The 17,624-nt window shown below is 43.1% G+C and overlaps 2 pseudogenes; one reads left to right on the top strand and one right to left on the bottom strand.

The window, feature by feature from the left end:
- The first annotated feature begins 38 nt into the window (after positions 1 to 38).
- On the top strand, positions 39 to 7,241 carry LOC133074432 (large ribosomal subunit protein uL13-like; annotated as a pseudogene).
- LOC133040055 (intelectin-2-like) lies at positions 7,068 to 16,610 on the bottom strand (annotated as a pseudogene).
- Between the last annotated feature and the right edge of the window lie 1,014 nt (positions 16,611 to 17,624).

Here is a 17,624-nt window from a genome sequence, read left to right as displayed (position 1 = left end):
TATAGCTGATGAAGAAACTCGTCTTGCAGCTTAGAACAATGGTGTCCTGGTTCTGTTGTAAGAAAATGCTAAGGGTGTTGCCTGTGGTGTCTCAGGAGGTGTGTGATCTACTGACTGAGCTGGAGGGTTCAAGGAAGACCTCAGGGGAACAGCGTCAGCACTGTGAGTCAGCTGCCTTGGTTCTGTGTTACAAAGGAGAAGGTCTCGGGGAGAAAAAGTTGGTCTACTTAGCAAGCATGAATGAAAAGAATAACTGATTCTGGGTCTTCAACGGGCAAACAGTGTGAAAAATTTCACTGATAAATTATCTCCAATCAGGACACATACACACACACAGAGGCAACCATTATATACTTATATATACAAAAATACTGCTACCAAATCTTTGTCTCCAACCACCTCAGTCAAGAGCATGTATTTGCTATTTGGTATCTCTTCTGCATTATAATAATCAGTGACAGATATCTTCCTTATCCAAGGGAAGGAGCAGAGAAATATTGTTCCTACATTGTGCATCAAACCCCTAAAATTTGACTAGCAAAATTTAGGGTAATACAACAATGCATTTTTAATTGCATTTGGTTTGAGTCATCTTCCAGATGTTCATTATTTGGGCATCAGTACATGGCTTTATCCTCTGCTGAATACTGTTTCTAACATGGGACTATTGAGAGTATGTGGCTAAATACGTACTCAGGGACCTCTTCCAAAATGGTGTATAATTGCTGGATGAGACCTCAAGCAGCCTGACAACCTGGGCTTGGTTGAGAGGAGGTATGATGGCAGTACAGGTTTCTCACGTGCTTATATTCTGAAATACAGTGTGCTTAAGTTCCAAAATATGAATATTGGGATAAAATAAAATACTTTCATGTTTTTCAAAGTATGAAATCTGAATTATATATCATAATATAAACCATGAAGATCACTTTGCATTATTGAAATTCAAATTGAAATTGAATTGAAAATTCAATTTGAAATTGAAAAATTGAAATTCAAATTCAAATTGAAAATTCAAATTGAAAAAAACTACACTCCTCTGAAAAAATGTCACCATATCCATTACCCATTTAAAAATCCATCATGGAATCACTTTGATTGCCTCAAACTAATCATCTGGACCTGGGATGATGTTGGTGACCACAGAACAAGTTCATGCTGAGGCCTGCACTCCTGAAATGGCCTCCTGCAAGGCACCATTTCTAATCCTCACTGTGTCCAATGTTGGCCCCCTCCAATCCTGTCCCCACATTGCTGCCAGCAAGGGTCCTTGTAAACCACAAGCTCCTCCGCAATCCCACTAAGAATACTCATTCCTAAGCTAGAGTACCAGGCTCAACCTCCACACCAGGAAGTTGGATCAGTTATCAACTGTGGCACAACAAGCCACTCCAAACCCAGGGGCTTAACACAGTGACGATCCTTTCTTTTGCTGCTGAGTCTACAATTTGAGCAGAGCTCAGTGGGGACAGCTTGTTTCTGCTGCATATGGTGTCACTGGGACATTTGAAGGCCTTCTCACTCCTTCACTCCTTCATCAATGACCTTTCCCCCTGGCACCTCAACTTGGTTATCTCTTTCCTTAATCCCCCTTCCTCTTTTCCTCTGGTCTTTCTTTATCCCCTGACCCCTTCACTCTCCGTTCCTCTTTCTCTGCCCCTCCTTGTTCCTGTTCCTCATATAGAAATAGCAGATGTCAGCCAAACTTTCGCCCACCCTGGACAATGCACCACAGGACCTGAGATGATTTCTGGTCAGGACACTGCCTTTTCATTTCTCTTCCAGAATCACTATGAAAGGATAGGCAGAGTGATCACAAATCACATAGCTCCTAATGTTTTCTTCATCTCTTCCATTTTCCCCTAACCCTTATTTTCTGAATCAATAGCTAGCAACTCACATGATAGAACTTTCATCTTTGCCTCAGGTTTCTATGTGTGCAAGATACGGGCTAAGATAAATAACACCTGAAAACAGGCTTTCAGGATAGCCTTTAGACTTACATTGCTCATGTATCTAGAAGGAAGACTGACACACTGCTGCTGGCCAGTGGGATTGTGAGAACGCCCAGCAGTTGCCCTCTGCACCTTTCTCTTCCCCATTTAGTGCCCTTGTGCCCTGTAGATCAATTTCTCTCATCTCTGAACTTCCTGTGCACCAGAAGTTAGGAATTAGACAGAAAAGTTAAGAGGGAAACTATAGAAGCAGCAAGGAATGTTAGAGCACTGGCCATGAAGAGGAGCTGGGGAAAGTAAGGGAAATGTTAGGAGGTGGGGATTGCAGCCAACTGACCTTTTCAGGACAGGACAGCCTAAACTGGGGAGACAAGAAAGAGATTGAAGCTGGATTGTGTGTGGTAACATGCTAGAAATGTTTGTAAGGTAGAGAAGCGTTGATTAAAATGTAATAGAAGAAATAAGCAATTGATTCTGAGAGAGAATTGCTTTTTGTGAATTCAGATTTATCATCAATCACCAGTCCAAATCAACATAATTCAAAATGCACTGTAGACCAAAAAAAAAAAACAACAACAACAACATTGTCTGTGTAGAGAGAGAATAGCAAAACCAAAAGCCATCCCCATTCCAGACTTCATCCAGTCTAGCTTCTCCCAGTGACTTGTTTACGCTCTATTGTTAAAAAGAATGTTGTAGGCTTCTGTTTCAAGATGGTGGAGTAGAAGAATGTATGCCCATTTCCTCCTTTGAAAGCAGCAAAATCACAACTATCTATTGAACAACCATCAACAGGAGGACCCTGGAATCTACCAAAAAAAAGATACCCCACATCCAAAAACAAAGAAGAAGCTGCACTGAGATGGTAGGAGGGGCACAATTATGATAAAATAAAATCCCATACCTGCCAGGTGAGTGACCCACAAACTGGAGAACAATAATACCAAAGAAGTTCTCCCACTCTTGTGAAGGTTCAGATCCCCACGTCAGGCTTCCCAGCCTGGGGACCCAACAAAACAACTGGGAATCCCCAAGGAATCTGGCCTCCAAGGCTAATGGGATTTGATCATAAGACTTCCACAGGACTGGGGGAAACAAAACTTTGTGCACACCAAGACTCAGAGGAACAGAGTACTGACTCCATGGGAAACTGAACCAAAACTACCTGTTAGGATTGGGGAGTCAGCAGGGGCTCACTGCAGAGACAAGGAGACTGGCAGCAGCGAACTGGGAAGGTTCTCCTTGGTGTAAACCCTCTTGGAAGTCACCGTTAACCTTACCATAGAGCCCATAGACCCCAGGGCTGGGTCACCTCAGGCCAAGAAACTACCAGTGAAAGAACTCAACCCCACCTACCAGCAGATAATTGGATTAAAGCTTTACTGAGCAAGGCCCTGCCCACCAGTTCAGTCAGTTCAGTTCAGTTCAGTTGCTCAGTCATGTCCGACCCTTTGTGACCCCATGGACCGCAGCATTCCAGGTTTCTCCGTCCATCACCAACTCCCAGAGCTTGCTCAAACTCATGTCCATCAAATCGGTGATGCCATCCAACCATCTCATCCTCTGTCATCCCCTTCTCCTCCCGCCTTCAATCTTTCCCAGGATCAGGGTCTTTTCCAATGAGTCACTTCTCTCTTTGGCCATCAGGTGGCCAAAGTTTTGGGGCTTCAGCTTCAGCATCAGTCCTACCAGTGAATATTCAGGACTGATTTCCTTTAGGATGGACTGGTTTGATCTCCTTGCAGTCCAAAGGACTCTCAAGAGTCTTCTCCAACACCACAGTTCAAAAGCATCAATTCTTTGGTGCTCAGTTTTCTTTATGGTCCAACTCTCACATCTATACTTGACAACTGGAAAAAGCATAGCTTTGACTACATGGATCTTTCTTAGTAAAGTAATGTCTTTGCTTTTTAATATGCTGTCTAGGTTTGTCATAGCTTTTCTTCCAAGGAGCAAGCATCTTTTAATTTCAGGCCTACAGTCACCATCTGCAATGATTTTGGAGCCCAAGAAAATAAAGTTTGCCCACCAAAGCAAGACCCAGTTTTTCCCACCACCAGTCCCTCCCATCAGGAAGCTTACACAAGCCTCTTAGCCTCCTCCATCAGAGGGCAGACAGAAGAAGCAAGAAGAACCACAATCCCACAGTGACTAAAACAAAACCACATTACAGAAAGTTAATCAGCATGAAAAGGCAGAAAGTTACATGACAGATGAAAGGACAGATAAAAGGACAAGATAAACCCCCAGGAAAACAACCATATGAAGTGGAGATAGAAAACCTTACAGGAAAAGAATTCAGAATAATGGTAGTGAATATGATTCAGGATCTCAGAAAAAGAATGGAGGCGAAGACTGAGAAGATGCAAGAATGTTAACCAAAGACCTACAAGAACTAAAGAACAAACAGAGATGAATAATACACTGGAAGGAACCCAAAGCAGAATAACTGAGGCAGAAGACCAGATAAGACCAGATAAATAATTTGGAGGACAGAACAGTGGAAATCACTGCCACAGAACAGAATATAAAAAAATAATGAAAAGAAATGAAGACAGCCTAAGAGATCTTTGGGACAACATTAAACACACCAACATTTGCATTATAGGGGTTCCAGAAGAAGAAAAGAGAGAGAAAGGACCTGAGAAAATATTCAAGGAGATAATAGCTGAAAACTTTACTAACATGGGACAGGAAGTAATCAACCAAGTCCAGGAAGCACAGAGAATCCAAGGCAGAATAAACCCAAGGAGGAGCACACCAAGACATAGTAATCAAGCTGACAAAAACTAAAGACAGAGATAAAATATTAAAAGCAGCAAAGGGAAGATGACAAGTAATGTACACGGGAACTCCCATCAGGCTACCAACTGATTCTCAGCAGAAACTATACAAGCTGGAACAGCATGACATATTTAAAGTGATGAAAGGGAAGAACCTACAGCCAACAAGACAACCTCTACCCAGCGAGATTCTCCCTCAGATCTGATGGAGAGATCAAAACTTTCCGGACAAGCAAAAGTTAAGAGAATTCAGCACCACCAAACCAGCTTTACAACAAATGCTAAAGAAACTTCTCTAGGCAGGAAACAAGAGAAGGAAAAGCCCTACTTGCAGAAAATATACCCAAAACAATTAAGAAAATGGTAATAGGATCATACCTATTATGATAAAAGGATCATATCGATAATTACCTTAAATGTAAATGGATTAAATGCACCAGCCAAAAGACATAGACTGGCTGAGCAGAAGAAAACAGGTGCATGTATGCACTTCTACTTACCACATCACTATGCTTGACTCCCCCAAAATTGTATGTAATTATTTATATTGTTAGGTTAATCATGTTCTCATTATGGCTTACAATTGTAATTATCTTCTATTTTTGTCTGGATATTGATTGTGAAAACTGATAAACATCTTTTACTATTGTGATTATGTAACTACTACTTACTTAATATCATTGTATCATGATTGGTCAACAGAAAAACTATAGAATTTTACATCATCAAAGCTACCATTTACTAGAAGAACCTGTAATCACTTTTTAAAATTCATATGCATATCAGAATTATCTTGGAATTTTTTGAAAAATACAAATGCCCAGGTGTTACTTGTTTTTGGATTTTGGTTTTTTGCCATAGCTCTGGATATGTCTCTAATGAGCAGCCATGTTTAAAAACAACTGGACTGTATGAAGATCTTTTATTTTTATCTAGTTTGTTTCACTTTTTCTATTCCATATTCAGAGCTCCCATTTCATTTAACTTATTTTCCAATTCCTCCATCTCTTCTTTTTTTTTATTTTGAAGTTCTTTCTCAAGCCTTTATCAAGCATAGTAGAAAAGCTTTTGAACACATATATGTAAATAATATGTATAATACATATATTTTAGAAAACATGAATTTTTGTATAACTAAAAAATTTATGATATTTTGATTCCACTTGCTTGGCTTAGTATGAATAAAATGTTAGACTTCTAATTTTAAAATATAGATATGTAACAAGCAACAAAAGTTAAATGTATAGTCAATATCTTATATTGACCTAAATGGAAAATAACTTCAAAAATAATATATGTGTATATGTATAACTGAATCACACTCTCAAGAAAGAATTCTACTTTCTGAAATTTAGTAACATTTATCTTTTTGCCAGTTTTTCTAAATGTCTTATGGACATCTAATAACAATGTGTGAGATACAAAATTTTAAATATATTTGTGTAGGATGTGATTAATATAAATTAATAAAATATAAGTCTATTATATTTAAATTATTAATGACATCATTCAAGATGCTCCTATTCTTCTTTTTTCTGTATTTGATAAAATATTCTCAGAGAAATGTTAATATGTCTCACTATGATTATATATTTTTTCTTTTCCCTTGTATTTCTTCTGATTTTTGCCTTATTTTTGTTGTTGTTGTTAAGGTGTCTAATGGTTTATGATATCTATCTTCTTTGTGAATTGTACTTTTTATCTCTAAAAATATTCATCTTTGTTTCATTAAAATAAATAAATTTCAAAAAGAATATTGTAAAAAATTGACAAACATACAGAAAGGGATATCAGACATAAATCTACAGTTTAATGAATTATAAAAAGTAAATGCCTAGAGGCTCATCATCCTGTTTAAGCAATAAAAGTTTCTTTCCCAGGTGGCTGCCAAAGATGGTGGAGGGGAAGGTCCTCATGCCTGATGACAAGGTAGTCACCTGGGACGCCTGGCAGCCATCCTGGGCAAGCAGGTGCTTCTGGGCCAGAAGGTAGTATTCCTGCACTTGAGGAAACCAACATGTCTGGCAGTTTCTACAGAAACAAGCTGAAGTATCCGGCCTTCTTCAGCAAGCACATGAATACCAATTCCTCACGCAGCCCCTGCCACATCCAATCCCCCAGCTGCATCTTCTGGTGGACCTTGTAAAACACGGCAAGGCCAGGTCACTGTGGACTATCTTGGGGTACTTTATGAGATCCCACCACCCTATGACAAGAGAAAAGTGGATGGTGATTCCTGCCATCCTCAGGACTGTGCCAGATTGTGCAAACAAACACCCACGTGCAAGTCTGCCTACCTAGGCTGCCTGGCTCACGAGGCTGGCTGGAAGTCCTAGTCAGTAGCAGCCACACTGGAGGAGAAGAGAAAGAAGAGCAACATCTGTTACTGGAAAAAAATTTTAAAAAGCAGCTCATGAGGCTACAGAAGCAGGCTGAAAAGAACATAGAGAAGAAAACTGACAAATGCACAGAGATCCTCGAGACCCCTGGATAACTCATCTGAGCCCCATAAAAATGACTGCCTATTTTTCAAAAAAGAAAAAAAAAAAAGTTTGCCAGGACTCCAAACATATTCCTTCCAGATGACAAATCTCTTCTGAGCCATATCCTTCAAAATGATTTGCAGATAAGGAAACCCACAACAGATAGAAGTTAACTGTGTGCTGACCACAAGCAGGGAGACTCCAGATCAGCTGGACAAGAAGACTGATGATGTTGAGTCCCAAATCTCACCAACAACCAAGAAGAAGAATGTTGACTTTCTGATCTTGCATAGAACAATCCTCTTTCCCATCCTGTCTTTAAAAACTTTCCCCTGAAAGACAGTGGGGCATTCAGGGGCCAGGATTTGAGCATTAGCTACCCAAACTCCTTGCTTAGTGCCTGCAGTAAATGCTGCACTTTCCTTCACCACATCCCTGTGTCAGTATATTGGCTTTACACACACAGGCCAGCAGATTGAAGTTTGGAAATGTAACACTCTGACATAAGGATAGACAAATAAGAGAAGCGGTAACACAAAGAAGTAAGAAAGAAGGGATAAAGGAGAAGGACAGAAATCTGGAATGAGCTAATAAGGGGAAAAGATTTATTAGGGAAGTGAAAAAAAAAAAAGGAAGATACTGAAAAAAAGCAAACACAGTTGACCCTTGAGCAAAACTGATTTGAATGGTGCTGGTCCCTGATTGGGTCAAAATGGGGTTGAGTTGCAGGACATCCTGTTAGGTGTCTGTGAACTTCTTGATATTGTGAGACCCCTTCCCAATACAGAGATGTTGCAAATAGTGCCAAATCATTTTAGGGACACTGTCTCAACTGTCATACTAGAGGAAATGCACAGTTATGACCTCAATTTCTCTTTTTTTCTACTGAATTTAGATAATAGTCATCTTTTCCTCTTTAAGATGTTTATGTTGAGGGCTTGATTTGACTAACCAATAACAGTATGGTAGGAAAATTAAGGAGAATGATTTTCCCCTGCTCCTCAGTCTCCCACAGGGGTTCCCTAGAAAGATAAGCAAACATGTCTGGGATACCTGAGACTTGAAGTTCCAAACAGAATGTCTGAAGTAGAAATCACCAGAAGAGGAAGCATCATTTTAAAACATCCCTCCGGAGCTCAGTGATATTTACAACCACAGACAGCACAAAGTGACATAGTTTATACCCCTCCCTCCTTGATAGCATTCCATTTTTCCCTTTCTGAGGGTCTGGGCTTAGGAGCTGGGTTCCACGACTTACACCACACAGCTCTCAGCGGTAGAACAGGAGCATAGCTGCCTCAGTGATCTCCTGGCTGGAGCTGTAACCACGGTGAGTTCCGTATCCATCCCAGTCAAAGGAGGAAAAATCCCCAAACTGCGCGGGACTGCCCTCTGGGAAGAATCCTCCTCCACCGATGCAGCGCTGGGGGGCAGGGAGAAGAGGTAGTAAGGGGTTGTCTGTTAAACACACCAGTGAGCTCTTAATGGTCGAATCCCCTGTAATTGCAGCCCTCTTCCTATGTGCCTTGACCGTTCCCCTGCACAAACCTTTCCCTCCAGTGGACTCTGAAACCATGCTTTCCTGAATTCCTTTCTATCTTCCTTAATGTTTGTTCTCAGACCCCTTGCTCACTCTTTTTCCTCAATTGTTATGTTGTTCATTCGCTAAGTCATGTCTGACTCTGCAACCCCATGAGCTGCAGCATGCCAGGCTTCCCTCTCCTTCACTATCTCCCTGAATTTGCTCAAACTCATGTCTGTTGAGTTGGTGATGCCATCCAATCATCTCATTCTCTGTCTCCCCCTTATTCATTTGTTTTCAATCTTTCCCAACATCAGAATCTTGTCCAATGAGTTGGCTCTTCACATCAGGTGGCCAAAGGATTGGAGCTTCAACTTCAGCATCAGTCCTTCCAATAAATATTCAGAGCTGATTTCCTTTAGGATTAACTGATTTGATCTCCTTCCTGTCCAAGGGACTCTCAGAAGTCTTCACCAGCACCACAGTTCAAAAGCATCAGTTCTTCAGAGCTCAGCCTTCTTTATGGCCCAACTCACATCCATACATGACTACTGGAAAAACCATAGCTTTGACTATACGAACTTGGTTGGCAAAGTGATTTCTCTGCTTTTAAATATGCTGTCTAGGTTTGTCATAGCTTTTCTCCCAAGGAGCAAGCACCTTTAAATTTTGTGGCTGCAGTCACCTGGACCCCCCCAAATGCTATTCCTCACAATTCTGTCCACACCTCAGTCTCCCGATGATGGCCTGTCTTCTCCCTTGACTTTTGCTAGAACCAGCATAATCATCCTAAATCTGGATGACCAGCCAGGTATTTTCTGGAGTTGAAACCCCATATCCAACTGCCAGATGAAGATCTCCACCTACATATCACTAGATCTAAAACTCCACTTAAGCAAAACAAAACTAATTCACTCTCTGTTGCCCTTGAATCTATTCCTTTTCTTGTCACCCATCTTAAGTGATAACATTCAGTCACCCAAGACAAAACCCTGAAGTCTGTAGTCTCCTTCACTTCCCATCCCCCATGGTCATTTAATCATCAAGAACTGCTGATTTCACTCTCTATGCATCCATGCTTGCTCTTTCAAATTTATCAAGGCCACCCTGGCTCAGGTCCTCAACATTTCACATCTGCACCTCTACACCTGCCTCATGGTCTCCTTGCCTCTAAATTCCTTACTCTTGAATCTAGGTCCCTCACCTGGCTATGCATCATCATAGCAAAACCAAAGTGGATCAGGTCACTACTGTTTGAACTCTTCTGATATGTCCCATCATCTGCAACATAAAATCTATGTCCTGGATATAATGTAAACACCCTGATTGCTCTGCTTCCTGTAGGTATTTCTAGCATAGCTCCTTGCTTCTACCCCATGTGCATATAATGCTCCAAAATTAAACAACAGCTCATGTCCCCCTCAACACACCATGGTGTATCAAATCCCAGTGATTTAGAACATGTTAGTCACTCATGCTCAAAGGACACTACTCTGCCCCTTGCTGCCTATTGAACTCTACACACATCTTCTGAGATTCAGCAAAGATGTCACCTCCTGGAGAATCAACTGTGTGCCATTAGCAGAGGTAGAAGCTCCTGTGTTGTGACCCCAGGGCCCCTTGTTTATGTTGCTATCTCAGGTAATACCACATGAAATTGCAATTGTGCGTTTATATCTCTCTCCCTCTCAGTCTGAGTTCCTTAAGATGACTCTGTCAGCTTTGCATCTCTAATAGCTGCACTCTGTAGGTTCCCTAGCATGTATTTTAAGGAATCAGTGCTTGTAGGGGTACATGCAAATGAGCATTAATGAACAGGATAAGGCTCATTGAAAGGCAGTGTAGGGGGAACACTCCCCACCCTACTCCCAGGGCCCACACTTGCATAATCCTCCAAATCATAACCAAGGGCCCTTCCATGAAGACACAGCTATTACGCCTCGACTGACAAATGGACAAACTGATAACTGCAGGGGAAAGTGAAGATGTCCTTGACTTCGGGGTCACATTTCTCAGAGTGACAGCTGTGGAAGGAAAATGTGCTGAGTGAGCATCCTTGCTCTTAGAACTCTGACTCCCTCCTCCTCCTGCCCCCAGCCATAGAATGTCCCTCAGAGACAGTCTCCACTAACAAAACTCTGGTGTTCTCAATACTAGAAAAACAATAAAAGCATAAAGTTTCTATGTTGAATATGTGAGAATATCATCAGGACCTCAAAGTAAGGAAATGCTTCTTAAGCACAGCATAAAAGTACTAATCATACATTGAGAATATAGATAAATTGGACTTCAATACAGTAAATTATAGCCATTGGTCAAAGGTACAAACTTTCAGTTATAAAATAAGTCCTGGGGATGTAATGTACAGACTGGTGACTATAGTTAATAGTACAATTTTGTTCATCAAAAAGTTACCAAGAGAATAGATATTAAAAATTGTTATCACAAGACAAAATATTTGCAACTATGTATAGCAGTGGGTGTTGACTAGAGTTACTGTGATGATCATTTCACAATACATAAAAATATAGAATCATCATGTTATGTGCTTGAAACTAGTATAATGTCATATGTCCATTGAATCTCAATTTTAAAATAATATTAACAATTTTATCCAGTACTCTTGCCTGAAGAATCCCATGGATGGAGGATCCTGGTAGGCTACAGTCCATGGGGTCACAAAGAGTCGGATATGACTGAGTGACTTCACTTCGGTTTTTCTTATCTGGTCTTGCTGCCTCAGCTTTCATAAACAAGATCACTGACCTGAGTTTCTATTGCAGATGAGTGGTGCTAACCTTATCCAACTTTTACCCTGCCTTGTTTGGTTTAAATAGTTCTTGTCATTTGAAGAATTAAGAAACAAAAACAATCCAGAAGACTTCTTTTTTCAGGGCAATGCCACGCCTTTGGGATGGAAATTTTGGATATCACGCTAGTAAATTGTGATATCAGGTATATTGTTTACCAGTGCCAACAAGATGGCCTACAGACCTCCTTCTCACCTCCTCTTGCTGCTTCTTTAATTCCAATTTCTATTTCTTCCCTTATAGTTTTCTATGGATATGGAGTATACACGGGACACCCTATCTCTTCCAATTATATATTTTTATCGTGACATTTCTGTATAAGGAGTTCATTAAAGCACAATATTTATACATACACAGAAAAATAATATTAACAATTTTAAAAGTTTGTCCACAAAATACCAGCAAAAGAATAAAAACACAAGCCAAAGGAACATACATCAACACCCCAATCAGACATTCACATGTACACACACACACACACATGCACACACACATGCACGCACACACACATGCACACACACACATGCACACACACGCACACACATGCACGCGCACACACGCATGCACGTGCACACATGCACGCGCGCACACATGTACACACACATACACACACACACACCCCAGGGATTGTCCACAAACTCACATGCTCAGTGTTGCAGCCAGTGACCCTCATCCCAGCACACAGGGCGTTGGCTGCTCTCTCATTGTTAAATACCCTAAACTGGACAAACCCTGCAACAAATTCCCCTGGAAAAGAAGAGGCAGAGAAAGGCCTAAGTATGCAAAGGAGGAACTAGACACAGCTTTCCACTGATCAGACCAGGGATTCCCTAAATCAACAGGTCGGGTTATAGCCCAACACTCCAAGATGCAAGGATGAAGCCCAGCACCTCTGTGAACAGTGGCTGCTACATCTAGGCTCTGAACTTGGCTGGAAGAGACCTTCCTCCATCTGGAGTAAGAGGACCAAGGCTCAGGCTCACAAGGGTCACTTTTCTGCTAAGGCTCATAGGAGAAATGAGACTCCACTGAGAGATCAGCGAGAAGACCCCCAGAGGTCCAGCAGGAATAAGCAATGATCAGAGGCGGCCACCTGTTTCTGAAGCCACACAGGCCATCCAATTACCATGACTTTATTTGCCCTACCTACCATTACCTGTTCTTGTTGAAACAGTAAAGGTAAAAACTGATGGCTTGTATTTTCCCACCAAAGACTTACGTTCTATGGCTTTATCATACTGAAAAAATGTCTTCTTTCAAAAATAGCTATCCATCTATTTATCAAGAAAAATTCGTTTTTGTTCTCACTTTATCAAGAACACCCTGGCTCGGGTTCTCAGTATTTCACATCTGCACCTTTACACCTGCCTCATGTAAAAAGAACTCACCTCTTTACATGAGGTTCTTTTTACATGATAAAGAACAAAAACAAATTTTTCCTATGAGCCTTAGACAAGTGACTGTTGTGAGCCTGAGCCTTGATCATCTTACTCTCAACTGGAGGTTCTCCAGATAAATCATGGTGTTCTTGATAAAATGAGAACAAAAATTTTTCTCAATACTTTCCAAGTTGTTCTCACCTGTGAACATTAGCTTGCCTTTTCCTTAACTATTATAAAAGTCATGGAGCATATTGGATAAGAAGCCTGGCTTTATATCCTCTACAATGGAGAGGAGAGTAATTGTAACTTCATAGGTTTTTCATGATGATTAAATGACACAAAACCATCTCAAGTCTCTAGAAAACAGTTTGGCATACTGTATTGCTACGTGTTCCATAAATGTTAGCAATCATTAATTGTTATTTACACTTTCCCCAAGAGAGGAGGGAAGGATTGATGACTGGGTTTTGGAGGGAGATACTCACGCTGACAATTTGGTAAATAATAAGATACAGTTTTCTCAGCATCGCCAAAGTCATAGTCAACAGGAATGGCTGGGCCATTGTCAGTCCAGCACTTCCCTGCTCCATACTTCACTGGGAATTTCTGCAGGGACCAAAATACAGAGTTGTGTGGGACAGTAGGCAAGCTGCCATGTAGGGAAGTAGGAGATTTAATGCCCTTGGGTGTCATATTCAGAAATCAGACTGAATAACAGTGAATCCTTCCCACCTGCAATCATAGCTAGGACCCTAACCAGCCTCAAGACCCTTGTTTTTCTCCCTCTTTACCCACCCATAATTTTCTCCCCCAGGATTCTTCCTGACTCAGAGTTCTTCTGAGAGGCAGCACCCTAGTCTGCAGTGACCCAGAGGTAGAAGAAAGCCAAACAGAAGCACTACTTAGTGATAGGAACAGGGCAGACTTAACTCTTCTTTCCAAATACTTGACTTTCTGTTCACTAAAATAAGTGCTTCCACCCTGAGCCAGCAGCCCCATGTACCTGGTAGAGTCCAGACAGATTCTGTCCCAGTCTCCGGAAGAAGCCAGTGTTGGTGTGGTACCTCAGCAGGGAGCTGTTCCTCCAGTGCTGCAGGGGGACTTGTTGGGCACTTGCCAGATGCCCAGGTCCTGGGCCTGGATGTCGTAGTAGCCAGAGCTCTGCAGAGGGACCCACACTCAGCCTGACCAGCCCAGGAGGTGCTACCAGCCAAAGACCCACACACAGTCCTCAGTGGAGCTGAGAGCTCAGGGCTCCAGGGAACAGGTGCCCAGCAGTGCTCAGAACCTCACCTCCCTCCAGCAGATGATGAGACCCCACCACACAAGCAACCTTGGCGAGAGGAATTTGTCATTCAAGACATGGACTTCCATCTTTCATCTTCTCCAACCCCACTTCCAACTCCCTATCTCCCACCCTCCCTTCCGCATGCCCTGCTCCAGCCACACTCAGCTCCCACCCTTTCCCACCTGGGTGCTCAGTACCTTGTAGTCATCACTGGTGGCCACCTCTGCAGACCCAAACGTGTTGTAATTGGCCCAGTTGCCGTCCCCCTCTGGGTAGTCAGGTCTGTTGCCCTGCTGACTGGACCAGCAATCGCCCACAGTGCATTTTCCACGCATGTTGTTCTCATGCACACTGGCCACCAGGGTCCAGCCGCCACCCCCAGAGGTCATGTCACAGAAGGTCTGGTAGACGACACCATTCTCAGTGCGGAGGTGATACAGGCCATCTGCAGAGGGAACCAGTCAGAGACCCTGTCAGAGCATAGGGTCCATCTCAGACCCACAACCAGAAAGACTCTGGGAATTCAGAAATGTATCCTGAAGGCTCCCACAAATACCCGCTTGTTGAGGACAATTCTCTGTGGACACTGACTGCCTTTTCAAAGACTCAGCAGAGCGAACATCCTAGGAGACAGAGACGGTATCTCCCTCAGGATAGAGCCTCCTTCTGGCCAGAAGAGGCCAGAAATCATGCCCAACCACATCTCAAGTCCACACCAGGATGTGGCCTCTGCACCCAGAGCTATGAGCAGGCATGGTCACTGCCCATTATATGAGATTCGTATTCCCTAAATGCAGAGTTCTTCCTTGTACTCAGCCCCAGAGAAAATAAACTGTCTTCTCCAAAAAGGCTTACATTTACTTAACGAAGCCAATTTATGAGCCGCTTGGCAAACAAACTACATGGTAAGATATCTCCTGGCCCTTCTCACATTGCTGTGATGGGATGGGACCCAGAACACCAGCACAGGAAAAAGCTGATGCTCTGGCTACTTCTGTAATTGTAAGTAATAAAGTTCTATGTCTCTGCCTCTGGAGGCTCATGTTCTCTGCCAGAATCTATGACACTAAGACAGAACTAACTTCTTAGCTTACAAGAAGGGGAAAATCTTACACCTGTTGGAGCTATGGTCACTGTGCTAAGAATCACCAGGAACAGCACATTCTCCCTATGTTCAGAAGATCATGTCTCTAACAACTAGGTTGGATCCAAAAGCCTCAAAATCCCCAATAGAAATCTCCTAGGCTGGAAGTCATAGCAGACAGGAGTGGTAGGCACACCCCCTCTTGATCCCCATGACCAAGATCTATTTAGCTAAAAAGTGGTTAAGAGGAAAGGATGCTGCGTTGGGTTATTACTCACCACCTGCTTTATGGCAACTTTCTTTGATTTCCTTGCAGCTTCTTGGAAGGAAAGAGAGGTAAGGAGCACAGGTTTCCTTGTCCCAGAACTTCTCAACAGAAAGTGTCCCTGCTAGAGAATGTGAGGATAATTCTCAGTCTCATGCCGTCACACCAGCCTTTCTGGCCATTGGCTCCTAGCCCCTTCCCACTTCACAGGCTCATCACTAGACTGTGAGGCCCCAGAGGTCAGGATCCTCTCAGCTAAGAATAGCTGACCACAATCTAGTACATACTCAACACTTGCATTCTTCTCCACAACCAATTAAACATGAAAACCCTCATTATGCCTACTGTGATAAATGAAATTGTGAGGATGAGGACTAGGGAAAGATGTTCCCTGGACACAGCCCTGACCACCAAGCATCCTCTGGGAACCCCAAGGTCAAGGCCGTAGGAGCAGGAGCAGCTATAAGGAAGCAGTCTTCATCACTATGACTCCCCTGAGCCCGAGCAGCCACACAGAAGCACAGATGGAGCCCCAGGACAGGCCTTAGCTTCAGACCACACATCCAGAGAGACCAGCAATGAACACTCTGGCCACAGCTCAATTTGGCTGCAAAGTGTGGCTTCTCTGCATCTCCATGAATCCCCCTCTGGGCCTGAACTTCAGCATCCAACCTGGTTCTACTCTCTCTGCTCCTCTGCACACTTGAGCGGATGAAACTGCTGCTCTTGAGGGACTTGCCTGCACTCGGCCCTCTGGTGGCCACAGGGAGGAACAGCAGGAGGTAAAACCTGACTCCTGTCCCCTAAGTAGAAAGGAGATGCACAGGGTCACTGGCTGGTTCATCCTTTCTCTCCCTTCCATCCTTTCTCTTTGAACTCTCTGAGTAAGGAAAACCTCAAATGGAAAATGATGGGATTCTGGGCACTCTGGAACCTCCTGGAATAGAGCCCACCCCATCCAACCCTACAAATCCTTAAGGGACCACAGTCTCCTTTCTCTGAAACTCCCCCTCCCTAAGACCAGACCCGAGCTGGCATCGTGGCTCCCCACACACTCAGATCTCATCTCAGACTCAGCTTCCTCACAGCACAGAGAGCTGAGCCTTCCTTCCTCGCAGGTGCCAGGAGCGGAGAGCGCCCAAGCAGGAGGAGTCTCAGAGCTGCTGCGTCTGCAGGGAGGTCTGAGGTAGGCAAAGTGCTGAGCCTTTTGGGGAGAGCAAACCATATGGGCCCTTCCCATCCCAGCCTACTCTGGGCTGCAGGCTCCACCCTTGAGCATTCTTCCTTTGAAGTTGCCTGAGCCTCGGCCCCCAGCAATGAGAAGGATTGTGTAACTGGCTGGAGGGGCAGGAGGCAGCGCTCTTGGGCACACAGGTGACACTCGCCATGAGGAGGGCCAGCCCGGCTGGGTCAGAGCACACACAGTGTTCCTTCCGTAACAGACTCTCAGGATGGACGGGACCTCACGGTTCTTCCCTGCAGCCTGTCCTGCTCCCACCTCAGTCAGATGCTCCAGGGCCTCACACACCTGTTAGGTCGTCATCCTTCCAGTCTCTCCTGAAACCTCTCCATGAAGCCTTCCCTGACACCTCCACCCCCAGGAAAAGCTGATGGATACTCTCCTGTCCTACTATGGGCTTTTTCCAACCCCTATTTATGTGAGGTCATACTGTCATGTCATTCTTTTACTTATTTGGGGTTAGAAATAATTGAAAATTTAGAAAATATTGTAAAAATAAAAATAGTTCATAAACACAAATATAGCTTTTGCCTAGATCTACCTGTTGTGTTTCACCCATTTACTTTATCACATATACCCTCTCTCTATACGTGTACACAAACTCAAACACTTTTTTTCTGAGCAAATTGAGAGTAAGTTACATACGTGAAGGCTCTTGCCCATAGGTAAGTTTGTATTTTACTAATAGAGATATTCTCATATATAACCACAGTGCAGTTATCATTCACTCTTTCCAGTGTAACAGTGTAACTTGCTAGGGTCCACCAGCCTGGGAGTTCCACTCAGTTCAACTAGCACCCATAGTAAACTGA

The sequence above is a fragment of the Dama dama genome, chromosome 20 (assembly GCF_033118175.1).
Source record: "Dama dama isolate Ldn47 chromosome 20, ASM3311817v1, whole genome shotgun sequence".
Lineage (NCBI taxonomy): Eukaryota > Metazoa > Chordata > Mammalia > Artiodactyla > Cervidae > Dama > Dama dama.
This window is presented reverse-complemented; position numbering and strand designations above follow the sequence as displayed.